Source organism: Ammospiza nelsoni, chromosome 3 (genome assembly GCF_027579445.1).
Source record: "Ammospiza nelsoni isolate bAmmNel1 chromosome 3, bAmmNel1.pri, whole genome shotgun sequence".
NCBI classification, from domain to species: domain Eukaryota; kingdom Metazoa; phylum Chordata; class Aves; order Passeriformes; family Passerellidae; genus Ammospiza; species Ammospiza nelsoni.
The window spans coordinates 3,105,970-3,133,238 of record NC_080635.1 but is presented as its reverse complement, the minus strand read 5'-3'; the positions used below and the strand labels follow the sequence as shown (position 1 = coordinate 3,133,238).

Genomic DNA, 27,269 nt, shown 5'->3' with positions numbered 1-27,269 from the left:
CAGGATAATGCCTGGGGGCTGCTTGGAAACACGTCAGTGGGCACAGCTTTTAACCCCATCAAGCTTCTGCACAAATTCTGAGGGTCACCCATACATCTTTACTTTTAAAATGGAGCCTTTCCATCCACCATTCTTCCATGGAGCCCCATTCCTGCCCAGCACTGGGCCTGCACATCCCTACCACAGCGCTTCAGGTCAGTGGGATGGCTCAGGTGCTCCTCTCTCCATGGAAAACTGAGCTTGGAGCTGTGCTCCAGGGCACTCAGAAGGCAGTTTGGGACATTAGTTTGAGCTTAGAGGGTTTAATGAATGGCACGAGGTTACTGTCGTGACAGGGCACCAGCCTGGGCTCAGCAGTCACCAAACAGCTCCTGAACATGTTTGTGTCATTCCAGTATTTTTGTGGATGCCGTTGCCATTCAGAGGATGATGGTGGCAATTTTCAGTTTTGGTGGGTGTGGCAAGAACAATCTAGAAGTATTTTTTCTGCCTAGACAAACCAGTGCCCAAGGCACAAAAAGGAACAATTGGAGCAGGACATGGAATGAGGAGCCTTGGTCAGAGATGGACCTGTGTAATCATTGAATAAGCTGCAGGCTGCCAGTTTAGTTCCCCATTTGTGTTCTCCTCTGTGCTGTGGACACTGCTGCCCTGTGCTCCTTTCCTGAGGATTTACCCTCAGCCTGTGCATGGACCAGGGCTGTGCCACATGGAACAGGGGAAGTGATTCCTTGTCACTTCATGTGTGGCCTGGCAGAAGTGATTTGCTGCAGTTGTGCCTGCAGAGAGCTGGCATCACGTGAAGGCATTTATCATTGGAGATATGCTGATAGCAAACCTTCAAAAAAATCAAGGGCTAGCAGTCAACGTACCCTTTGTTTATAGGGAGTCTCTTATATTTAGGTATTTTGCTTCACTTCTGCTTCCTCCTTTCTTAGGAAATGACCATGGGGCACTGACCTCTGCTATTGTGCTCTTAGAAGTCCTCCCTGTCTGTTTTATTTGTCTTCTGACTTTTTTTTCTCTCTCACTAGTTTTTTATAAATACAATTTGGTTTTCTTTTTTCCATGCTTTGGAAAGGTTTGTTTTACCCTTCCTCACTCATGCTAGCCCAGCTATCCATCAGGCCTCTTTTTGCCTCGAGTTGTTGCTACTGATGGGATTCCTTTATTACTACACCTTTCATGTGTTTTCCCCCTTCTTTCCTAAATTTTCTTGTTTGTCTGTCTCATATTTATCTTCTTCCTATATCTTGGTAAAACATATTAGAGGTGCCACTTACTTTCCTCTCTAATCCCTTTCCCACCACATCCTCTCATGACTTTGGGAGGATTTTTAACTGAAAATATAAATCAGGCTCCTTTTCCAAAGTTGGACAACAGAAAGGGAAGTTCTCTTGTGGATTGCATTAAAAAAAAAAAAAGACAATTTCTTGAATGAAGGAAAAAGAAATCCTGCTGGGGTAAAATCAGCTCCTGGTGCGAACACCAGGGAGGCAGAGACGTGAAACCTTCCCTGCTGGTACCTGTTCCCTCTGCTCACATGGAGGAAACAGAGGGCCCAGGACATTTCAGAGTGAAAACTGTCATACCAGTAATTACATTATCTTCAAGGGTTTATATCAGCTGAAAATCAAGTCTCAGAATTTAACCTGATTTGAGTTTTAATGGGAAGAAGTGTTCACACAGGCCTATCGTGATGCTTTCTGAATTACTTGAAGCACACATTGTTTTCTAGATATCTCAATATCAGTAAGAATGTGGAATAGCTGAAATTATCCAAATATTGACATAAAACCCAAAGTGTGGCACTGTTATTTGTGAGTGGTGTGGCTTGGGTTTTTCTGCTGCTGTCACCAACCACTGCCATCAGAGCTCTGCATGAAACCAGGCACAGGAAGGGGGAATTCCCCTAGTTCTTTTCAATTAAAAGAAAAAAAAAAAAATGCAAATAAAAAAAAAAGAGAGGTAATTTCCTGACTGCAGGAAAAGAACTGCTGGGGTAGAAGGTTACCAAGGCCTCTGGCTCCTTGTGTGGAGCTGAAGAGAGTATTCAGAGAGTTCAAACACAAGCAGGAGATCTCTGAGCGCAGGAAACAACAACGCAGTGCAGGGTGAGAGAATTCAGCAGAGAGCAGGAGGCCATTACCTTACCCCTGTGCATGCAGCCCTGGCAGGAGAGGGATCCCACAGATCCTTGTGGTTATAAGCTCCTGCTAATTTGAGAAGTGTCAGGAATGGCAGTGGGATTTTCCCCTCAGCTGTTGGGATCTCGGGTGCGTATCTGATTAGATGGCACCTTCCAGGAGCGCGAGTGGTCTGTGACAGTCTCTGTGCAGAGCCTGGCAGAATGGCATCACTTCGCTAGAAATAAAGGATCTTTATTTGATTTATTTGATACCTAACATCTTTGTTAGGTAGCAAAGTCTGTGTTGTGGCTGCTGCTGTGGGACATGAAGAACTGCACCTGTTTTCTGGTCTAGCAGTTGTGAATTGACACCAGGATAATAAATGCACCCTTCCCTGGTGCCCTCCTGCTGGAGATCCACAAGGATTTCTGCTGTACTTCTAGTTCAGTCTTAGGAAGTCCTGGAAGTATGCAAGCTGTAGGGAAAACCAGGTGCCTTGCATCTGAAGGCTTCCTCCCTCTAATAACACAAATGTTACCTTGGTGTTCTCCTTGACAGTGGGCCCTCAGGTTCCCTTTTGCATGGGAAGGCAGGCAGTTTCTGAGCAGTGCCTGCATATTCCATGCTAAAAGGGCAGCTGAAAAGGCAGCCTTGGCTGCAGCTGCTACCTGGAGATCCTGAGGCCGTTGTTTTCCTTATTTCATCTGTTGCTAGTCAGCTGGAAAGCACAGTGACCTATGAGTAATGTGGTCATCCCCAACTCATGCTGATAAAACCTTTACACTGCTGCCTCTTGCCATCTCTCCTTCTCTGTCTCTCTGAGATGTTCTGATCCAATCTTGACTTCCTTTGAGGTAGGGCATTCTGTCTTAATGCCCTCACCCCCTTGGAGAGTCAGAGAGAAATGATTTTGAGATGGTTTTTTGTTGTGTTTTTGCCTGATCGAGTTGTCTGCAGGGCTTTTATACCAGAAAGGACAGGACTCTATGGCCATAAAACCCTGGGGCCCTTTAGGACACTGCTCCTCTCAATTAGAGCCTGCTGCTGAAGGCAGAGCAAAGGAATTTCCAGTTCCCAGGATATCAATTTGGCCCTATGGGCAGCAAACCACCAGGTGCAGCCCCCTAGAGTTGGGAAGTAGCAAATCTCAATTGGCTTTTGGTCTCTCCACCTTCTGGGCAGCACTGGGCAGTCACCTGGCATGTCTGTAATTCTTGTTTCCATCACTAATAAATTATTCTTCTTTATTCCTTACAGATCAGCATGCTGGATTTTATGGAGCATTTCTGGAGCTGAGGGACAACTGTCTGGGAATTTCCAGGTAATTGCCATTTCTTCTGCTTCTTTCATGAGCTGCTCTGGATGTTGTGACCTTCTCCTTGATCTCAGCCTGCAGGTCTCTCTCCTAATCTTCCCAACTGGCCACCTCATGATTAGATTGTTGTCCTGAGTTGCATCTTTGAATGCAAAGTGAAGGATGTTCTGGTCCAGCCAGGAGAGTTTGACCAGGAGCCTACAGACTCCCAATTCTTACTGAGGGGATTTTGCTTGCAATTCCTAGAGATATAAATGATTGAACATTTGCTGGATAAAGAAGTGTTTCTGTCTATGTGATCCTGCCTCTACCTGTGCTTGGTGTTGGAACTCAACTTTCTTGTCCTGACAGAAAAACTGTCACTTTCTGACTGCACAGTCTTCACCTATTTGTCACCTTTTTAAAGGGCTGAGATTTGCCATGGATTTCTGTGGTCGGTTCTAGTCTGTTTCATATTTACATCATCCTAATTCCTTTAAGAGACTCCAGATTCAAGTGAGGCAGTGTTACAGTGGGGACCTACAAAAGAGCACTGGGTGTGATGTTTTGAGGACCACCACACCATGGGCACACCAAGCCCAGCCCTGGCAGCAGCAGCTTTGTGCCCTGCCTGACAAGGTTGTTCAGGACCCAGAGAAAAGCAGAGTGTTTTTCAGGCTGGCACTGCTCCATCCTCAGTATGATAATGTGGGTGTTGTGAGTTCCTTGGGGCAGGGACTGTGGTTTTCCATATGTCTTGAGTTGCTCCAAGATTGTGGCTGGCATTCTGTGAACCAGAGCTAATAAATCAAAGCCAGTTTTTCCTCATGCGCTTCAAAACCTACTCCATTTTGGAATGGGAAAACCACGTACAGCTCACTGCAGGCTTTGTCAAATTATTCCTCCCCTTCACACTTGGACTCTTCTTCATTTTCCACACACTTAATACTCACCCAGCTCCTTTCTGTAACTGGCAGCTGATCCAATTACACACTAGAGGTAGAAATACTGAAGTCTTACAGTTCAAATGTGGAATGATATGCATAGTCACTTTGTCACTCAAATCCTTTAAAAAAAAAAAAAAAGGAAAGGAAAGAAAACTCAGACTGGCTTGCCGTAATTAAGGGCAGAAAACAGAGCACACAGTTAATATGTCTCTGGTTTGCCAATACTGGGATGTCACAAGTCCCAAACCAGAGCCATGTGGCTTCCCAGATAAAAGGCTGGCTTTTTTACTTCTGGGGCTACAGTTCAAATCCAGCTTAAGTTCTAAATGAGATGAGACCCTTAACCTATGCCAAAACTGGGGATCCCTCCAGGTCACAGCTGAGGTTATTGGCAGGTCACTGTGATTAAGCCTGTCTTCTGTTGCCTTCAGCACACTTAATGGCATAAATAAAGGGATTGAGGTCCAAGCCCTGCCACCATGCCAAGAAGCCTGAAGTATTAGAGATGACAATGAAGGCCTTGCTATAATGACCCACTTTGAGTTAAAGTTAGGATGAGCCTAAGAAGTACCCCTTGCTCACCCTGTTGCCATTGGACTGCTGTGTGTGTTGTATATTATTCTGCCTGCTTCCAGAATTGCATTTTTGGAGAATTCTGGTTCAGATTCTCAGCTGGATTTGTGTTCAGACAGCATTTTGCATTCGGCTTGTAAAACTGCATAGCAGTACCAAAAATGTAGGAACCTTCAAAGTCTCCAAGCTCCTCCAGCTCCCACCAGAGAGCCAGAGATGAGAATCCCATATGACAAAAAACAAGCAATAATTAAAAATCCCTATTTTGCCCAAAGAATTCCTTTGTTCAAGGTATGTAAATGTCTTTGCCTACTTGTAAGTTATTCATTTTTGATAGTTCCTTAGCTCAGTAATGTGAGCTTGGGAATAGAGGAGTCTGAAAGGAGTGTTACTCTGAAACAAAACACCTGTCTTTCAGTCAAGGCTAAATTGACAAGCAACAATTTAGTTGTCTAAACTCAGAGCTTTCAGGATTTCAGACTACATAAATGTCAAGATGCCTAAGTAGGGCTCAAAGGTGAGCGACAATGTAGGCAAATATACATTGGAACTTCAATTATCCAACCCCTGATCACTCTCAGTTACCTGAAGTTTAAACATGTCTGCTTTCACTCTAGTTTCTACATTTTTCTGTAAAAACCCTTTGTACTGAGTCACCTGTCTTTGCCCAGTGGAGTCTGTAAAGTTTTAAGAGCTCGTCTCCTGGGGAGCTTGGTGTGTCTGCCAGATCACAACCCCTCTCTGATGGAGCCTGCAATTATTCCTTCATGTTACCTGGTGCATTTGGATAGAAGTATTAAAATCAATAAATTACTGTTTTCAGCTTTGCTGTCCCAGCTACATTCCCCTTTTCCATAGGCTGGGTGTCACTGAGGCACCTTCCTCCTGACAAAGAGTGTACCTGCATGGAAATGCATCGAAACCTGATTTGAAATTCTTTAATGATTCCCTGAAGGGAGACTGTGTCCTCTGATGAGCAGGGCATGGACTTTGCTACTTAGTCACCATTATTGCACCAAATTTTTCCTTTCATTGCTCTCCTGTAAAATCTTTGGCATTGACTGACATCCAAGAGCCAAATATGCCTTGATTTCCCCTGTTTAGAAGGTTACAAAGCTGCTGAGATCCCAATCAAGACCCTCTGAGAAATTTTGCTTTACATTTTCCTGACTTCAACACTTTTTCTCAATACATCCCAGTTACTTTTGAAGGTTTTGCTGTGATTTGAGAGGTAGCAGTTCACATTGGCAGGTCCCTACACCAGCTACAGAATTAAAAATTTTGAGCTGGCAGGAAAGTATGTGAGACCTCCTCCCCTCCTTTTGCATCTTTATGTTTTCCAGCCTCATTTTCACCCCGTTCTTGCCTTACGCTTTCCACTTTTAGTTTCTCCCAGTGCTCCCTAACATCATCTGTTCTCTCCGAGGGGTGGAGGGAGTCCCTTTCCTTTTCTCCTTGCTCCCCAGCAAGCGTTTTCCTCTTTATCCTTCAGAGGAGGCATCTAAACCAGAGTAAGGAGAGGAGATTTTTGTCTCATCCCCCAAAGAGAATTTGAATAGGCCAGTGTGCTGGGCAGAGCCTTCTGGGAATGAGGGAAGGAATGCACCCATTTGGGCTGGGGTCCCTTCCATAAACACATCCCATGGTGGCACTGGGGGATGAAAGCTGCTGTGCAAGTGCTGCCTCCTCTGCAGTGTGGGATTTTGTGGTAGGATGAGCCCCCTGAACAATAAAACAGCCCCCCTGAGGAAGAAAAAGGGGATTTCAGGCCAGGTCAGGCAATGTCTGCCTTCCCTTTAGCTGAAGGCAAAGAGCTTGATCCCAGCAGAACAAATGGCATAAGACATGGAGGATCCAGCATTGCACAGGAAAGTGAAATCCTGTTCTCCACTGAAAGCAGAGTTGCACAACTGAACCAAAAGGCAAAATGCATCCAGTCATCTGTTGCTTTGGGAATGGGAAGAAAACAAAATTAAATGGGGATATTAAATTGTAAGTTTTGTGGTTAAAGAGAAATCTCATTTGCCTGGCAGCAAACTAATATTGCCAAGAAAATACAGCAGCACAAGAAGAGGAGAGAGTGCCCATTTCAATGTTAGGAAGTTCTGGTGTCTTAGGTGTTTCATGGCCATCAAAAATTGAAATAAATTAAAGTTCCACTTTAATTGAATTACACAATGACATCAATTTAAACATTAGGAAACAGATGCAATTCTGTGCAATGCTTTAAATTGTGTTTTCTCACATATGCATTTAATTTAAATTTATTGAGATGGTTATTTATGTTAATAAAATAATTAAAAGCAGTTATTTAAGACTAACTATGAAGTAGCTGTGTAACTACCTATATTAATAAGACAGTTAGTTAAGGGATAATGTCTGTTGCTTTATGGTGTAATTGCAATAAACAGCTGCTGAGTTTGATTAAGAGCTGAAGTGGAGCTAAAGTGTTTGAGCAATCTCAGAAGCTATTTGTTGTAAGTGTACTACAAAGCAATAGCGATTATTCCTATTATACAAAAAGCCATACCATAAACATTAAAATATAGCACATGAGTAAGATGTTTTTTTCCTGGGTTGTTCCAGCATCTCCGTGGGAATGGTGGGGCTGGAGAAGGAGAGCTGGACTTTAGTGGAGAAGGGGCTTGGGAGGGGCAATAATTGTGTCAGTTTTGCTCATACCCAGGTTCAACCCTGTGTGAGAAAACCAGAGAGGGCTCAGTGCTTGTGAGCTGTGTTTTTTCTGGGGTGCCATCATTTGAAAGTCCCTGGCTGAATCCCTTTTCAATTTTATAGAAAAATTTCAACCATGGCACCATGTCTGACTTAGGAATTTCTTCAGCTTATTTTTGGAGTATAAACAGGAGAGCTGAGCATAGAGAAAAACCCCTTCTGTAATTCTGACCATGAAATGGCCATTGCCACTCCATAACTCCATCACTGACATATGGAGCACCCAGTTCCCAGGAATATCCTGCTTTATGGCACTGACACACCTAAATCACAGACCATTAATTTCAGTGGGATCAAGGAAGCAAATATTGCCATTATTTACAAACTCCGTATTTTTCTGCTTCTGGACTTGTACATAAGACATTAGCCCTCAAAATTTCTGCCATGTAAGTGTCCCACATATTCCATAGCAAGTCAGGAAAAGAGGGGCTTAATTACTTAGAAATCATCTTTTATTTCACCTTTAATTTGAGAGCACCTTTGAATGGTGAACTCTGAGGCTTCGACTGAGGCACAAATGGACAGTGCAATCCTCTGCCTTCTGCTGCTCCTCATCCCTGTGCCTCTCTCAGAGACTGGCTGCGCTGTGAAACACTGCCAAGCAAAATACAACCGACATGGATCTTGCATATTTAGGCCTTTGTAATCAGCTGGACAAGTCCCAGAACAAAAGTTTGTGGGGTTGGGGTAAGAACATGTCCTGGGTGTCCTGCTTCAGGCCCTGAGCTCCTTTTGACATTGTTGGGAAGCACTCAGGGAAGTTCTCACTTTCAGCCAAACCCAAACATCCCTGGGAAAGGTGGGTGGGTCCATCCCTGCTGTAAACCAAGCTCAGGGAATATCCTGGTCCATGTGATCAAAACCCACCAGCCCATTTGCATCAGGCCTGAAGGGTTTTCACATACAGATGTTAAAAGTACAAAAGGGAAGAGAAGAAAGGTGTCAGCAGCACAGTTACACTGGTTTCCTCCTGTTGCACAGCCTATCTTGGAAGAGATAAGGTATCTCTGACCAACCAGTTGTGTGTGAGTGTTTAAAAAAGCCAACAGGAAGAGGCGGCTTGCAAAGTGCGATGCACAATGATTAATCCAAGTGCCAGCTCACTGCTAATCTTGTGTGGAATGGTTTGTTTCTGGTTTATTGAGGAGGCAGAGGTGTCTGGGCACTGAGGGGGTGTGTGTGCACTGCAGGCAGGCCAGGCACAGTCACTGCTGGCAGAGCACTGCTGCCTCCAGGATCTTCCCAAATAGCGCCTGGCAGGGCCTGGGATGAGCGCGGGACCCGCTCGGCTCCTTCCTCGGGAGAAGCTTAGGCAATGGCAGAAAAGCCCACCCAGTGTACTCGCCTTGTTAAGCTGCTGGGGCTTGCAGGCCTTCCTAACTCTGCCCTGGGGAAAAACTGTGTAACAATGGATAAAAGACTTGGGCCTCCCAGCTTAGTTACAAAGGATTCTCTTCACTCATCCTCTTAGTGAGAAATCCAGTTGAATGCTTTTTGAAATCTTTCAAATATTAAAAATAAAATAAATCTTCTTATTCTGTTTCCCGGCAAGATTCTTGACTGCAGTGCCATGTTGTCACACACTTCAGGTCCTTTAAAATGTCGAAAGGACCCCCCTCAGTGCTGTAGCTGTAGCCAGGTACGCAAAGAAAAGGTTATTCAATTCTTTGTGTGCCTTCAGAAAGTTAAAGGGAAAAAACCCAATGAGCCCTGAGGGGGGGGAAGATGTAGTGGATATTAAAATAATTGGGTGTCAGGCTGCAGAAGGCTCACTGCTACTCCCTGGCTTGGTTGGGATCTGCTTTGGAAAATAGCTGGTTGGTGTTTATTTGTTTCAGCCAGAGAGAGGGAACTATTGCTGCTTCACCTGGGCACAGGAATCACTGCAGTTTGTTGCTCTGAGCAGTTACTGCAGAAAACACTTGTCAAATCTGTTGTGAAAAAAGCCAAACTCTCTTTTGAGCTGCCTGAGAAACTGGTTTGCCTTCCACTCCCTTCTCTCCTGAAGTGTTACCTGCTCCCTTCCCTTAGTGCCAATGTCAGCCTAGAGATAGATGCACCACTCCCTCTTGGCACGGGCTTCCAGCCCAGAGGGGATGTGATATTCTATATATCATCTTCACTAACCCTGAGGTCACTTAAAACCTGCAAGAGTTGGGAAAATGAAAGCTGTCCATGTGGGCCATCATCAAGGGAACCATCAAGTGACTCTGCTACTTGTGATCTTAGAAGTCAGATTTGCTTGCACAGAAATCTTTGCCCATGCACATTGTTGTCATTTCCCTGTAAAGACAATTTCTTCATGGGAAGCTATTGCAGGCAGTAGAGGTTTGTTCTCTCTGCCTTGCTGTCTCCTTCCCCTCACAAGGAGTGGTTGAATATTCAGCATTCCCTGATTTTAAACTCTCTCTTTATAGTCTTTGGTGCTTCTCAGTCATCTCTGAGATCATGCTGGTGTGTTCCTCTACCACTTTGAGTTAGAGCACATGGGAACCTGATTCTCTTAAAGGGAGGAATTTCTTACTAAAGTTTATGTTTAGATTCATGTAAAAAAACATCCACTTGCTTGTAAGGTATTGGTTAGATTATTTTTAGTTTGGGGTTTGGGTTCTTTTGACATCTTACTATCTCTGGATTTAGCATTGGTTCATTAGTTAAGGGAATAAGCAGCCATATTTCCTATTATTCACATTACTATAGTGTATTCCAAGCCCTGTATATCCTGAAGCTTGTTAAATAATTCTCTATCCTTTAGAAATTCCCATTAATCTGTGACCAAGAAGAGCAATAATAAGTTAGTTAGTCATCATATATAAAAATCTGAATCATTTTTACAAGTATCTTTAATGGCTTCCTTTAATTACGTGTCTTCATAAAAACGCTACCCCTCTCGAACACAGCATCCTTTTATTCTTCAAGAGGATCTCATTTCTGAAACAACGGAAATTAAGGCACTGATGCTTTATTTGGGCAAATGAACAGAAAAAACCACTCACACAGCTCTGGCAGAAGGTACAGGAACCATGCGTTCTATTACCTTGTCAGCTACCTTGATATTATTAGGAATATTTTCCAAGTCAGCCCGGTGGGCTGCTGGGATCAGTGTTACACTGACAGTGAAGTGGACTGGGATGGGATTTTGGCAGCAGCCATGGGGAAAGTGAGAGGCCTTCCCAGCTGCTCCTGGCCTTGCCCCCATGTCCTTGGCCCGGGTTCCATGGTGGTTCCATGGTCACCAAGGGCAGGAACCCCATTGCCGTTGTCCCGCTCCGAGGAGTGCAGTGTGCTCAGCAGCACCCGGGGGTGATTTTAGGCTCGGGGAACGTTGTAGCCTCCACATTCTCTGATAAAATGCAGGTCTTCACATGGGCAAAAACCTTCCCAGCAGGGCCGGGCGGGTGGGCAGGCCCAGCCCTTTCAGGGGCAGCTCAGGCTGCTGGGGATTAACGTGGCTGGGAAGCCACAGCCACGATTGTTGCGTCTCCCGCTCCTTTCTCCTTGTTCTTTGTTAATCTAAGTATGAGTTTGCCACCTTAAACCCACAATAAAAGGCAACATTCTCTGCCTTGCCACCAGAGCTGTGCTGGACAATGTTTTCAAACCTCATTCAAAAGGCATCTCCTCTGTGTTCACCCGTCTTCCTCTGACGGCACCAGAGGCTCTGAGTAAGGGATAAAAAGGTCAAATGTAAAACAGAGGCCGTCTCTAACCCTTCATGGCCTCTTTAAACCCCCCCAAAGTCCATAGGTTGAGAAACACTGAAAAAGGAAGGATGGTACTGAAGCCTCTTCCTCCCCTGTTTTATTTCAGGTCAGGTAACCTTGCTCACTCTTGTAGAAAGACTGAGGAGCTCCAGGAGGGATTTAAAGAAGAGATCTTCCTCTCCTGTTCAGGTGAATAGTCATGAATTAGACTTTTGGGAGACTAAAGCAGTATAAATACATGAGGAAATCTTTTGATTACACGTAGTGTTAAAAAATGCTAAAAATACTTCTACTACAGTTAGTGTTGAATTTTTATGTATTTACTTATTTATCTTAATTTATGCCATTTTTTTCTCCCTTCCCTGGGAAGTGAAGACTATCAACAGATAAGGGAGAGAATTTTGTGTTTTTGTATGCAGTATGAGTCCAGTACTTGGCCAAGACCCAGATCTATTGTGGCAAGAAAGTAATAGCTGAACTAACTAGGGACTCAGACTCTCTGGCCAGCATCCAAGAAACATTAAAAAATGTAGTACTGCACATAACAAGTAGGAAGATGCATGCAAATGTTGATGTCTTATTGAAAACTGTTAAGTTATTAATATGTTGGGTTTATAGACGTGCATTTGGATTTTCAAACCTGCTGCCGTAGTTCATGCCCTGAAATTACCTGCTGCACTCCATGTCTGAAATAATATTTAAAGTAGTGTCACATTGGTGAGGTAGTTGTGGAGAAAATGACACATCTGGATCCCTGGAGTGTTTCTCTTGGGAGCACCGAGATAGTGGCAGGAGTCCAGTTCAGCTCTCAGAACAGTTTCTGAGCACTGGTCCCATTTTTTCCCTGCACTGTGTCTTCCCCCCAAGCAAGTGTTGACCTCATCACAGGTAGGAGGGTTCACTCTCTGTTGGCTCATGTGAAAGGTGTGGGTCAAGAGCCTGGTGTGGTGCCCAGGGATCTCCTAAAGCCTTTTAGAAAGGAGATCCCAAGAGCATTAAGGGTTGGCTGATAGAGGATGTAGGATGACTTTGATACCAATGAAGTATGAAACTGAACTGTATCAGTTTCCTGCTATCAGGATGGGTATCCTGATGGGTGCAGAACACAGCTCATATTATCTCACTTGTGCTTTTTGGGATAGTGTTGAGTTTTTCCTGTAGGTCTGGTTTGTCCCCCAGCCCTGGTAGGATATAAAAGGTGATTCAGGTCTGGCCTTGCAGACAGACAGTCCCCTGGACAAAGTGTCTGTGACTCCACAGAGCTACTGCCTGGGAGAAAAGTGAGCAGAGATGCTGCAGCCTCTGTTCCAGGTGAATTCCTTGTGTTTGCAGCTGCCATCCTGCTCTGTGTTAATGCCATACAGCTCATAATGCCACCCCAGAATTGTTCATTGCCATTGCCAAGGTGTCCTTGCCAACTTCCTCATAGATCCCAGCATTCCTAAGGGTGTTTTGTGGCACACTCACCAAGTTACTCGCTGAAGTTGTGACCACAGGAGTGCAAGGAAGCACACAGAAACAAAGAGGCTGGAGAAGCAGAGAGCTCAGTTGGGGCAGCTCCTGTGGAGCAGGCACTGCTGTCCTGTGAGGCACGACAAAAAGCTGAAATGATAATTTCTTTCTACCACAGCAATAAGCAAACAGTTTCAGTGATTGCACTTTATTCACAACCATAACTGTCATCACTGACATTCACTGAAGGTGTCAAATCCCAGGGTTTTATGCTTTTGCAGTAGTATTTTATCTCTTTCCCTCTAGAATTATTACTTTTTTAGTAGGGAATAGCTTAATGTTAGGGCTAAGAGGTGAATGGTAGGACTTTTGGTTTCAGATTTTTTATTTTTACCTGACCTTCCTTCCTCCCTATTCCCCTCTCATCCCTGCTCAGAGCTTTGTCTGAGCTGGAGAACCAGTTTGATGGTTGTTGTTGTACCAAGTGAGCTTGCTCCTACAGTGAGGTTTTTTTTCTAATCTCTCAACTCTTAATTGTTGCATGCAAATTGTTTAATAAATAATGTTGGACAGAAAAAAAAAAAAGAATAGATATTAATTAAGAAAAGGATTTAGGCTGACTCAGTCTCATACATGAGACAAAAGGTTAAGTAAATGCCAAGGCTGCTATGCCTCTTCAAACAATGAATATTAGTTTTAGAATCATTAATGTCTGCTTAGAAAACAGAGTCATACTGGAGTCTTGTATGCCAAAATAACCAAGGCCAGGGCTGTTTCTTTTCAATCTGAAGCTAAATTATTCTCCAATAGAGGGCTAAATGTATGCAATTAACAGTGCTAGGTAGGACAACAGGGAATGGCACTTCTAATATGTAGCCAAATTGAGATCAAGTTTTTCTTTAAATCTGGTAACTTAGACATTTAATATGCACAACCGAGCTGTGCAAGAGAATTAGTGAAAAGAAGCAGATAATTAACTCCTTCCCTGCTTGTCAGTGGCGACAAAATGATTAGGCTGCTGTTCACCCACTCCTGCCTTCTCTAGTTGCTGGATCTAAAAAAACAAGGGTTTTTTTCCAAGTGCCTTCCATATATGAAGACAGTTGTGTAGTCTTTATTAGAAATGAAATTACCATCATATTTTAAAAGAAAATTTCATCCCAAGAGAGGTCAGGTTTGGAGTTGAGTTTAGAACGAACACAACTACGAGAGCTTAACTAAAACTCTGTACTCTGGGTTGAAAGCTTAAGAAGAAATGTTTTAAAAAATAAATCGCAAAATTCATTTTAAACAAATAGATGGCTCTGACTGATACACAGGCAAAAGAAAAGGTGCCCTTTAACACTTCCCAGCACCCTCATGTGCAAAAAATTGCTCTGTACTAGACATGTTACTGACTATGTTACCATCACCCTTTAGCAATAATAATGTTTAATTCTCAGTCAGAGATCTTCAGGAGGATGAATGTGGTTTTTCCCAATTTACTGAGGGAAAGGGAATTTAAGGATGGTGAAGTGACTTCTGTTTACATCTAAACTAAGTCTGTGCTTCCTTGCTCTGGGTTCTGCTGAGCTGAAGCAAAAGGGCTTTTTCCATTCCATGTCTCCTGCAGAGGGGGCTCCCAGAGCAGAGCCTTTGGTGGCAGTGGTGACTCCTGCTGAAGTCAGCAGCCACGTGCAAATAAAGCCTCAGGTCTGAAACCAGGACACTTGAATAGCTCAAGTTTTGTTTCTAAGGCTGAAGTGCATCACAGCTCTCATTTAACTGAGTAAATACCATTATGCTGGAGTCCTTTGCAGTTGTCACCAACAGGAAGAGAGAGCTTTGCTCTAGGGCTTGTTTCAGTGAGGGTCTGTGCTGGAATGTGTTGTGTTTACATTTCATATTTGTGCCGTGTCTAGGTCTCCATCTCCACTTTCTGGTGCTTGCTGCTTTCAGGAGTTGAGGAAACCTCTGCACATGCCCAAGCCCAGCTCTGAGCCTTATACTTTCCTTTTAGACTTTTCACACACTATTATTAGGAAAAAGCAAAGAAGCAGCCAAACACCAGATTGCTGCTTTTTGGTATTGAGCTCCTCTCTCGATAAGGGGTTTATTAGTTTGTGCTCAGGCTTGAGTCTGTGTAAGAGATCCATAAGGGAGCTAACATATGGGATATTTTAACTCTCCATATTTAAATAATCTTCATTAAGACCATTTGGAAAGAATCTGTGCATTTTCTACTTGCGAGTCTTTGTCTTTTCCTTTCGAGAATTTTATTTCTGGAAACTCTGGATGACTAAAATTGGCTCTCTCTTCCCCAGCTGGCCTGAGCACAAGTAGACTTCAGCAATCTGAAGGTCTCTTAACTGGGACCACCAGAGCAGTCCTACAGGATCTGCTCAGGCTGAGGCCACCTAGGAACAGCTTCTCTCTGGCTGCAGTGGCCTTTTTCACCACTGGGCAAATATTTGACTTTGAAAATGTTTAGCTTTCACTTATTTCGTGGTGAGTTTGTGCCAAAGGGCCAGGCATGATGGCTCTTACATTTGCTAAAGGTCTGGCTCTGGCTGTGTGGTGTGGGAGGATCTCCTGTCATGCAGAACCTGAGGTCAGACTGTCCTCTTGCTGTCCCTCACACGGGCTGGTGCACTGATGCCAGCAGAGGGAAAATTTCTGGTTTGCTTTTTTCTGGCACAGTCCTTTATGGACAGAGTTCTATCCTGACAGGTTCTGTTCCTGGGCTTGTTCTTCGCCCATTTAATTCCCCTCTGGCAATGCTGTGTGACCAGAGATGGTCCCCATATCCTCTCTCCTGAGGTCACCAACCACAGAGCCAGGTGGGAATGGTGACTCTGCCATAGGAGTAGGGGCTTCTGGGATATTTATGTGCATAAAGATGTGTGCTTCAAACCCGCAGAGGAATCCTTAAAGGAGTAAAGGAGAAGGGAACCAAGGCTGTGTTTTTGTAATTCTGCTTGTAGAGGTGTCAGAGCCAGCAGGACAAGCTCAGGGAGGGCAGGCAGCCCTCAGCCTGTGCTGCCCCAGCTAAGCCAGGCCTGCATTTATCTTGGCAGCTGCTCCAGTCCTCTCTTCCCTCCCTGCAGGCTGCTCCAGGCCTTTCTCTTGGTGCCTTTGCAGCCAGCTCTGATCTCTGCTCCCTCAGCTTCTGCCAGTGCCTCCGAGCCCTGCCTGGCTACACTGCTTGTATGCCCAGTGCTGCTCATGTGCCCAGTGCCATTCATGTGCCCACCCAGTGCTCCTTGTGTCCCCAGTGCCGCTCGTGTCTCTGCTCCACGGGATCCTCTGTGGCTTTGCTGCCCTGCTTCCCCACCCCACTGAGCACACTCAGGGCCCCTTCCCTCATCTTTTACCTTTTCTTTCCTCATCCTTCTGCTCCCCCAACTGAGCCCTGTCCCACTCCAGGTGTGACAACCATGTGGGCATCCCGCCCCCACTGCTGCTGCCCCCTGGGCAGGATCCCACCCTCACACCTCGCAGAGGTGCCTGTGCTGGGCTCACCCTGCTGTGCAGCAGAGCCCATGCCATCGATCAGCCCATCCCTGAGTGCTGACAGGCAGGACAAGGGCCAGCTCTGCTCCTGCAGCATTTAATCCCCAGCTCCGAGTCACCAGGACACCACAGACTGTTGGGTTCCGCTCGGGCATAATTCCATCATTACCATTGATTTGTTCGCCCGCGCTCCCCACGGTGCTTTTAATCAACTCTCCATCTTTGTGCCTTCACACCTTTACGCTTCCCATGATTGGCTCTGCTCCCTTCTGCCTCTGCAGTGAAATAGCACCATAGAAATCCTCCTGCCTCTTACATACATTAACAATCCCATTTCTCCTCTCTCTGGTCCAGTGAAGGGATCTCCCTCACCACAAAGGCACCACTGTCTCTGCTGAGCGCTCGGGGAATAGCTTCTATTCATTATTCCCAAAGTCCAGTACAATGGATTATAATTAGTTACTGGCCTCTTTGGTTTACTCTACCTTCAAAGGCTCTTTTATAGTTTAAAAGTGAAGGCAGATGCTGACATTAATTTTGGCTGTCTCTCTATAGCATTGTGTATACAAGATAAAAACCAAGGTAGGTTTGCAGGTAGAGGGATAAGTAACTCACTAGCCAAAGAAAAAAAAAGGGAAAAAAGTAGCAAATAGGGCCATCATCACATTTATTTCATGAAAGTAGCGTGGTGTTGGGGAGAACTCATTAGCCTTTTTGTTCTGCATTATCACCATCATTTATCAGCAGTTGTATCACATGTCACAGCCACTATCCTTTCTGGCATCCAGTGTGGGACCAAAGGGCTCCGGGAGAATGCCGAGTCCCGATGCCGGGGCTGTGCCTGTGATGCACTAGGCACTCTATTAATTGTGGCAGATAGAATTTTTTCCAATATACTCCTAAAGGGACACTCAATAAAGCAATGCAGTGTGATTTACCAACTCAAAGAAGCATGGACAAATAAAACCACATCATGGGCCTGTCCTTCCCTCTAAACCTTCCATCGGCTGTTAGCACTGAAAGTGTTGGAAGTTGTTTAAAAATGAAACAAACAAACCCAAACCCACAAGTGAAGAAAACCCAAACATTATGCTAATAGTCCTCACAAACACAGGCTGCTTTCAGTGAAACTCTTCCTTTGCTTATGTGTCAGTGATGGTGGCCTGGTAAATCTTAAAAGGAATCTGCTTCTTCTTTAAGCTGTGACTCTGATCACTTTTGTGTACATACACACAATTCTCTGCTACAAAGCAGGGCTTGAGGAGTAGTTTTAGAACTCCTTCATGATCCTATCCTTTAATCAACTGGCAGTAATTGCCCACCTCTCCCATCAATGCAGAAATACGTGGGAAGGGAGAAAGCTGCAGCCTCGTCCAAGCTGCTGGAGTTGCAGTTATCAGGTCAAACCAGCACTTTAAGAAAGTATCTCCTGTACAGCAAAAGTGGTGCACATTCACCACCCCATCTAAGAGCAGGGGAAACACCATCTTTAAATATTTTGGGCATCAGAGCAGGATGTGCAGAGGCTGATCCTGACCCTCTGGACTTGAGAACATCAGCAAACCCTGTGCCTCAGCTCTGGGAGCAGCAGCACTTGCCTACCCCACAGGCAGACTGTGAGGATTAATTAATATTTGCAAAGTGCTTTGAAGATGAAAAGTAGCATGTTAAGTACTATAAAGTATTATTAATAGTGATAGCAAACTGATAATTTTGGAGTATATGAGTCTTTTCATAACCTTTTCTAGCAAGACCTTACACTGCAAACAGCTGAAAAGTGACAGCACTGCAGCCAAGGTGGCTGGTCCTGTTCTCCAAAGTTTTGGGGTCGTGCTGGTCGCCAGCAGCACCTTCCTGCACCTTCCCAACCAAAATCCTCTGAAAGGTTCACCAAACCCTGAGCTCCTGCTGAGGAGTTTGCTCTGCGCTGGGCAGGGAGAAGGGCTTTGATTCTCACCAGTTCCATCTGTGAGCAGCTGCATGGGGAAGGCTGAGGGCCAGAGGCAGCAATGTGGGACTGGATGTGGCTCCTGCCCTCACCCTTTTGGGTTTTATGCCAAGAAAACCAGGCCCTGGTGTCAGGCACAGTCAGGAGGAAGTCTGTCAGTGTATTTAATTTGAAACAAGAAACAGTTTCAGGCCTCTATGGCCCAGGTCTTTAAGGCCAGTTTTCTGGCATTATGAAATATGTTTTTCCTCTGAAAACTTTGAGATCTAAGAATTTTGTCTCGAGTGTAAACAGTAGGACTCTCATGAAGAGTAAAATTTATTTCTTAGCTTGATAGGGTCAAGTAACTCTAACTGGGATTAACTAATGTTTCACAGAACCTGATGTTTTTGTGGCTAGGGAATCCCTGGAGGAAGGAAGATATTCACATTTGATGAAAAGCTCCTAATAAAATTAGATACTGCTCCTGAGCTTATCAAAGGAAGATGGAAAGTAATGAAAATTAAAAGTGCATCTCTGGAATCTTGTAAAATACTATCAAGACAGCAATCTGGAAATCAGTGTCCATATTATTTTCCCCTTTTCTGTCCCACCTCCCTGTGTATGCACAATCCTGTGTCTCTGCTCCGATGACCTTTGTTATATGCCCCTCATTTTCTCTCTTAGCATCCCTACCTCTGAATCCCCACCAAAACCAAAAAAAAATAAGAATCAAAAAAGAGAATCCATCAGGCCAGTATAACTCACCAAGTCCCAAACTTTCTCTCATGAGGTGTTGCTAAAGACAGGAATCGCCACCAAAAAAGAAGGATAAGCTCCAAGAGATCAAATAAAGCTGTCATATTCCCTTAATTTCTTTCAGAATTATTGAGTGAAGACCTGAGACGCTTGCAAAAAAAGCAGGAATCTTTTTATGAAGGGAAAAATGCTTATGGCTTTGATGGTTTGTTTGTGGTCAGAAAACAAATGTGGGGCTCTGTGTTCCTCCTGACTTTTACATGAGCAAAATAAGAGACAGAAAAAAGAAAGGAGAAATAAGAAAGGATGTGTTGAAGAAGGGGAAAGAACTCTCAATACTACTAAAAACATATATTTTTAACTGTCTGCTTCCCTCTTTTGAGAGCAATTAACCTTTTAACCCTGTGCAAGAGTCCAAATAGGAAAGATTTTCTGATTGTTTGTGCTGTGCTTGTTTTTTGTGTGCCTGGGCCTTTCTTTGTGCACCTTTATCAGGAAACCTGTTTGTCAGAGACACCAAAAGGAATACTCTGCATTATTCCCTCCTTTTTACTAGGGCTGTCCCAAGGTATCCTCTACCATTCTTGATATTGGTTTCTAAAAGCAAAGTGTCTGCTTGAACAAATGGGGAGGAATATGTACTGTCAACATCCAGGTGGGAATGGTGATTTTATTATTGGCTGGTGTACAGCAGGGATATAAAACTGGAATGTGGTCATTGCTGATGCACCCTGATACCTGTAGCTCTGCCACTGATGCTGCTCGGGTTTTCTTTCCCCTTTTACCCCTCTGTATTCCCCCCAGGTTGCTTTAATGTGTAATATCAGCAATAATCACTGTGGTATTGTTGCCGAGGCATTCCTGAAGAGTTAGGAGTGGACTGTAATTGAAGAGTTCATTACCAAGATCAGTTGGCTCCTTGATTACAGTGGCAAGGTGAAATATATATCCTCACCAAAATGCAACTGCTAAACCTTTAGAGAAGTCACCCACTTTTCACTCTTTTTCATTAGGACCCCGACAAGCTTGTCAGCAAAATTAAAGGTGTGTCATTCACATCGTGCATGCATTGCAAAGGACTATAAACCTGCCAGCCTCTTTGATGAAATAAAAGGGTTTTATTTATGATTCATGTAGGAATATGAGGTTATTTTTATTCTGTCAGTACACTAATAATCAGACAAGAGCTCAGGAAATGAGAAGGCAAACTGACAGGGAAGGTTCTGATAAAGGGGAACCCTCGAGGGCATTTTGCCCCCTTTGTAATCTTCTTTCTAGTGCGAGGTTATATTATAAGCATGGCATAGCATGATCTTGGCTCACAGGAACAAAGACAGGAACTACCTAGCAGGACTTGAGGTATAATTCCACAAGAAAAAGAAAACACTTCCACCAGAGAAGTCTGCATTGCTGCAGTGATGTGAACAGGAACTTCCAACTTGGTTTTCCAAGGGTTGGAAAGAAACCCTTTTCTCCTTGCAACATAACCAATTTTAACCACAACAACAACAACAACAACAACAACAAATAGAGACTGTAAATATAGAACCATTGCAATTTATTACTATTAGTTTTATACTAATAGTGTAAATATAACTATTTGTTACTATTAGTTTTATACTAATTTTTTCTCACAGTCTGGCCCAAGGTGAGATGTGACAGTACAGAAAAGAGAGGATGGGGAAGTTGCTCCTTTCCCAGTCCTTGGTCAGCGGCTGTGCTCGCAGAGGAGCTAAGGAGCAGGCTCTATTTCCAAATGTGTCTTCCTCTGGATGTCTCAAATATCTTGGCAGCTTGAAGCTGCTTTAGCTCTGTCCCAGCTCAGCAAAGCTCCTGGAAGTGCATTTTGTGCTTCTTGGTGTAAGCTGTCATTCATCCCCCAGCACAGCCGTGATTACGGAAACACTCCTCGGGAGTAAAAAGGAATCACTGTGTTAGCTGGCTGGCCTTAAGCACGGTAGTTTGCTGAACAGTGGTGTGCTGGCAGGAAAACACAGCCCAGCCAAATGTATGCAGGATGAAGTGAAACAAAGTTCACTGGAGGAAGGAAAATAATACTAATCCTTCATTCAATAAGCAGCGAGTTAAGTACATTCTGTGTGTGGAAGAAATGTAAAAGCCAAGGGAGGAAAGCACACACAGAAAGGTGGTGTGGCTGCCTCCCTCTCTAAAGACAACACATGGGGTATTTAGGAATGAATAATACAGGGTGTTGTGCCCAAGGTACTTGAGTAAAATGCAGCTCCTGCTTTAAGGCTCTGCCGAGTTTTAGGATGTTTGAGCTCTCTGTAACCAGAGAATCCCCTCAAAGCAGGGACACTGCTCCCTTTTCCATGGATTGGTGACATGCAGAGAATGACAGCTAGGGTTTGAGATGGGATTGTGTTCACTCTTCAGTGCTGCAATCTCTGTGATAGTTTTCCATGTTCAGAAGGTTTGGGAAGTTTGGATTTACTGCATGGGGCTGGCTTTGCAAAGGTGAGCTGGGTACCAGAGATGCACTGAGCAGCTACAGTCTGGTTGTTGGGCTTTGCTCTGGTCTCTGTGGTTGTTTTGGGATACTCCAGTGACACCTTCCAGACTCTTGCTGCTTGTCCTATACCCTCCTACTGATGCTAGGATTAGGGGTAATTTGTAAGGCATGTGTTCCCTTTAATGGAAATCATAAATCACAGAGGGCCTTTAGAGAAATATAGAACCTGATTGCCCTGCTGTGTTTTACCTGGTCCTTTTCTTTGCTTCACAGTGCTTTCAGGATAGTCACATACTTTCTTTTCCCATGATAGACATGGAATCCACCTTTCTTCTTGTTAGTGTGGGGGGTTGCTTTGTTTGTTTGTTTTCAAGCAGCTACAGCAAAAGGATTTATAACAATTGCAAATTCTCAATGGCAGAATCCACTGCTGTTAGCAGAGGAGCTTCAGGACAGATGCACTACTTGAAAGTATTTTCAGTGACTTCTTGAAAATTAGTGAGATGTCAGGGGCTGGAAACAGGATCCTGCTGTTTGCAGAACACTCGGTGCTCGTCATTGCTGGGAAGCTGTTGGAGTGGCGAGAGCCGGCGGGGTTTTTGACTCCTGTGTGATGTTGGAAGGACACAGAGTAGCCTCAAGGTGCTGCTGTCCCTTTAAAACCCTCCTTTTGTCTGTTGACTCAGTGATTTACAGTAAAACATAATTTCATTTCTCTCAGCTAATTACAAACTCCTCCTTTCCAAACTCCTGATCTCTTGACACAGCCGAAGGCATCAGTGGCAGAGCAGAGCCCGGATTTGGGAGCTGCCGGTGCTGCACCGCTATTCCTGCAGCACGGGTGCTTCTCCCGTGCCTCTGGAGCCTGCCATTGTGCTGGCAAGTGGAGCAGGTAACCACTTCATCAGTCTGAGATTCCATTCTCGTGGAGCACCGAGGTTCATTATACTCACTTTATCAGCAGTGCGCTTTACTGCCGAATCCATGAGAGATATTCATGTGAAACATGAGCAGAGAGAGAGGCATTGCATCTTTTCATTAATAAGCCCTCTTCTGGGATCCGGCATTAGTGAGATTCAGCGGATCATAGAGCACAGGGGTATCATTTTTACATGATTACTCTAAATTCTTAAACCAGAGGCTTAAGAGAGAGGCTTCTCACAAAGGCAGCTGTGGGAATTGTTAAATGATTGGCACAGCACTCACGATGGGCTGAACCACTCTGGGTACCTCCAGTCATGGGGGGTACCAGCAGGCATTTTATTACCTGCCACCGAGGGAAAAGTGGAGGAGAGAGAGTGTATCAGACAGAGGAAGACGTGCTAACCCTGCAAAATATCTCTGTAGTTCCGTCTCTCCTCCTGAAAAAAACTCTTGCCATAATCCTGATGCAGTGCGTCATCCCACCACACAGGCTGAGCCCTTCCCTTCCCTTCCCTTCCCTTCCCACTTTTCTGATCCCACCTTCATTAGTATGGTTGCTGAAACAATCCCCTTACAGCCTCCACCCCCAAATAATTCATTTTTGGCTGGGCAGAGGCTCAGCTAATTCCACCAGACCTCTGAGATCCATTGCCCACGCACAGGAACCCTTGCATGGCTCACAGCCAGGGTGCCCAGGCAGCAAACCCCTGCTGGGCTGGGAGGTTGGTGGCATTTTCATCAGACAGAGGCATCTGTGGGTTCTGGAGACCTACATTGTCTTTTGGAGGTCACAATGTGTAATTCCATCCAAAATTCCTGCACTGCATTCCCTCTGCCCTGGCTGCTCAGTCCCACCCCTCCAGGCTGCTTGCAAACCAAAATCAGGAACTTGATGTGGCTGAAATAAAAACTCTGCTGTTTGGGATTTTTTTCTTCCTGGATTAGTTTTCAGATGGATAAGTTCCTCAGTCAGTTCCAAAATACAGATGCACAAATGCTTATCCCAGCGTGAGGAAAGGGACCCCACAGGGACCAGAGGGACTGGGCAGCTTCTGTCACTGACAGCCAGAAGTGTTGGCTGAGCTCTGCCTTCCAGGCCCCGTTTGCCAAAGGGAGATAATAGTAATTCCTTATTTCTTACTTCTTCTGTTAAGCATTTGCCACATGTTCGCATTTGTCCATGGAGCTGGATCTTAGAGCAGGCATCAAACAGCAATGACTGCCAGAGGTGTCCTTAATGTTTTCCTGAGGTATCCTTCACTCTGGAAGGCAAAGGCACCACTGCTCCCTTTGCATTTCCTTGGGGAGTGTTAGCAGGAAAATCCTTCCTCACCTATTTCTCCAACATCTTCAAGTCCAGCTGCAAAATCCTCCAGCTTCCCAGTGATCCTGATCCCAATTGCTAGTAGGATTGTTTTGAGTTTTGAAGTTTAAAAGAGGTTGAGAGGAGAAGGAGGAGGCGAAGGAAAAGGAGAAGGCCTATGAAAAGGAGAATAGTCCTATGAAACCAAGAATCCATACTAGAGATTTCTGAGGTATCCTGCCATAAACTGTTTTCAGCCCTGGTGCAAATCCATCAATTTTCAGGTTTTTAGTTTCAATTGATTTTAGGCAGAGATGTTCCTCTTTCAGAAGATTTCTTTCAATCTCATGCTTTTCTACAAGTCTGAAAAGAAAAAGAAAACAAGAACCAAGAAGGCGAGGTCATATGGGGGGCTGAAAAATCCAGATCAAACAGCAAAGAACACCCGATTAGAAGCCAACACATTTCTCTTTTCAGTATCTCTGAAATTGTTTGGCAGACTTAATTAGAAACAGGTGCAAGCTATAATATTTATTGCAACAATGCATCATTTTTGTCTGTTTCCAAGGTCATTGTTCCAGCCAATGGGAAGCCAGCAACCCACAGGGAGTATAACTTAGTCTATATGGGTAAAATGTGAATTCCTTAACCCTTTATGTAATGGAATGAAATACAGCATTGCACAAAGAGCAGCGCTGCCAAAACAGAAAATCCTGTGAGGAATCTGCCATGATAACAGGTTCCAGTGGAGTAAGTGACATCACCAGCTGAGCTAATAGGGAGCCTTAGGTAAAATGGAGTGGGTACAGATAAGGAAGGAGAAAAACGCTTTTTTTTTTGCTACTGCTCTTTCCAAGGCTGGATTTATGTGGAATTGCTGCAGCAGGAGCCCATGATGGTGTTACCAAGCTCTGGTCTCATGGGCAGGGCTCAGCTCAGCTTAGCAATGGATTCCTTTGGCTGCATCTGAATCCAGAGGGGTGGGGTGGGATGGGATGGGCTGGGCTGGGCTGTGGATGCTCCTGCACTGAGGCACCACAGCAGCCTTTGTGCTGCCAGGTGAGTGTCCTGGGGCTTTCCACTGAGGGAAGCCTGGGAAAGCTTCCTGCCTGTCCTGCTGCAGCTTTAGAGAGACAAGGTCCATGTGCTTCTCTCCGTCTGAGGGAGTGGCCCAAGCAGGATTTCTCCTGGTCCCACGGTGATTCCAGTGGTTAACAGTGCCCTTGGTTGTGAAAAAAAGCCCCACTTTCAAAGCCTCCACTTAATTCCCTCTTGTGAGTTTTTCTCAATAATCTTTGCATGACTTCTTTGTGCTTTTGTGCTCGTTTGGGAGTCAGGATCTTCTTTTAAACTCTGTTTTATTCCTTTTAAATATGACAAATATAAACACGGAAGCAAAGCAGCTCACGTTAATAGCAGAGATGTGTGAAATCACAGCATTTTAGCCTTTTTGCAAGAGCTGCAGGAAGTTGCCAATATATTTTTCAGACAGAAACTATTCTTTTCACCTTCAAATCATCACACAGCATAAAATCTGTGGATATTTGTGTGTCTTTGAATAGATAGTAAAGGTAGTGGGGAAATACAGACTCTCTCTTGAGAATTTCCACACCCTGAGTCCTCATTTGTTCTTTTGGCACCCACAGCTCCCTGAGAGACACCTCAAGTCACCACCAGTGCCCAGATCACCTGTCCTATGTGTGTAATTAATTACCAATGTTCTGTGTGATCCCAGGAACCACTCTTGAGAGAGTATCATCTGTCCATTAAATGCAGAAGTAACATAATCCAAACACATCCCATTGATGGATTTGGGATTGAATTCTGAGTGAATGTTTAGGGAGAGAGACCCTGCAGTCATTTTTAGAAGCTCAGTAGAAGAAATTATTCTCTTTAGAGAGGACTCCTCCTCCCCAGCACTCCCAGCAATTTCCCAGCACTAAATTCTTGGGAAGTTCAGACCTAGCTGGAAACTTTGCAGCTCAGCATCCTTTGCTGATTTGTTCCCTTTGGTGATTTTACTCTCTCACACTTTTTAACTGAGCCTGGCTCCTGGCTTGCAAATCCTTTTAGTGGTGGGGCTAGTGTTCTTGTGCATCATCCTGTGCACCACAGCTTTGCTCAGGTAATCTGATTCCTGAAGAATTTGTGAAATCCCCTCCTCTGTCTCTCCTCCTCTCCAGGAGCAGAGGGCTCCTGCAGGGCTGCTCTCAACCTGGGAATCTGTCACACTCTACAAGCCCAGGCTCCTGCCAGTGTGTCCCAGGTGTGTGCAAGGAAGAGCAGAAGGGAAACAAGGAGATTGTCCTTGTCCAAGGCCTGGTGGGATGGCAGCTGACATCCCTGGGCCAGGGAGGCACTGCAATGAGGGGAGGGCACTGGACAGGTGTTTCAAGCTTGTCTTTGCACAGCCCTGCAGGAGAGCCCAAGATGGGTAAATGTGTGGGATGTGGAGGAGCAGGGGGGGCTTCTGCAACATGTAAAGAACCAGCACTCTTGGGACTTGTAGGAGCACACTGGGACACTGGGAAGATGGAATAGTGATCCTGAGAGGCTCTGGTCAGTGGGGCTGTTCTGCTTTGTGTCCTGTGTGCTAAGCCATGCCAGGGTTGTGCTTTACTGAGAATCAGACAGCTCAAGTTACAGGTGAGTGGCTTCAGTCTTGGGACATTTCTGCATTGTACTTAACTGAATAATTCCTTTCTTTCTTTTTTTTTTGGCTCATTGATCAAGCTGCTTTTGAGAAAAGTGATACTTTGCATATCTGGCTAAGTGCTGTTAACAGCCTCTGCCTGCGGTTTGTTAAAATTAAAAAAAAAAAGAAAAAGAAGAAAAAAAAAGAAGTGTGATCTTGCTGGAGAAGTAATTTGCTTCTCTCCAACCAATGATGGCTTGCACTTTATGCAAATTGGTATCTAGGGACAACAAATCCCATTTAATACATATGCATAGTTCATAAAAAAAACGACGTGAGAGAAAGAGAAAAAAGATAAAGCAACGAGTCAGCAAAAGAACAGGTTCCGAAGAAATTTATTGTCCCAAATTGGACATTTGTAACAGATGATGTGAACAAGTGTTAACTTTGTTTTCAGCAGCTCTTCACGTACATTCACTAGACATCACACAGATTATGTTTTAAGGATCTGAACTGTAATAAAAAAAAGTGTCTGTGGGCTTTGGAGTGTTGTGTTCCATATGGTCGGGGAAGTGCGGAGTTATTGCGACAAGCATCTTGTGCAGCTCATTACGTGCGGCGGTGTGAGCTGCGATGGCTGCGCATCGCTATAGGGTACGTACATGACATCCCACAGTCAGCAGATAGCAACTGGAAATGAAAGATATGAAGGCACAGAGTACAGCTTCAGGGAACATGTTAGACAAAACATCTGCTGGTATCAGAAAGCTGCATTATCAGATCATTGTGGCCATGAATTTTTTATAAAGACTTTTTTTTTCCTTTTTTTTTTCTTTTCTTTTTTTTTTTTTAAAGCTGCAACTTTGAAAGTGACATTTTGCGAGAAAGTTTTTGATTGAAGTGTGATGTCAGGAGAAAGGCCAG

The 27,269-nt window shown here is 44.5% G+C and overlaps 1 long non-coding RNA gene across 2 annotated transcripts in view; it reads left to right on the top strand.

Moving 5' to 3' along the window:
* LOC132071536 (uncharacterized) overlaps positions 1-27,269 on the top strand; it is a 410,037-nt gene that overhangs the window by 375,719 nt on the left and 7,049 nt on the right. For both annotated transcript variants that reach the window (XR_009418135.1, XR_009418134.1), the window contains one exon: positions 3,387-3,450. This is a non-coding gene — a long non-coding RNA (uncharacterized LOC132071536). The remainder of the gene's footprint in view (positions 1-3,386; positions 3,451-27,269) is intronic.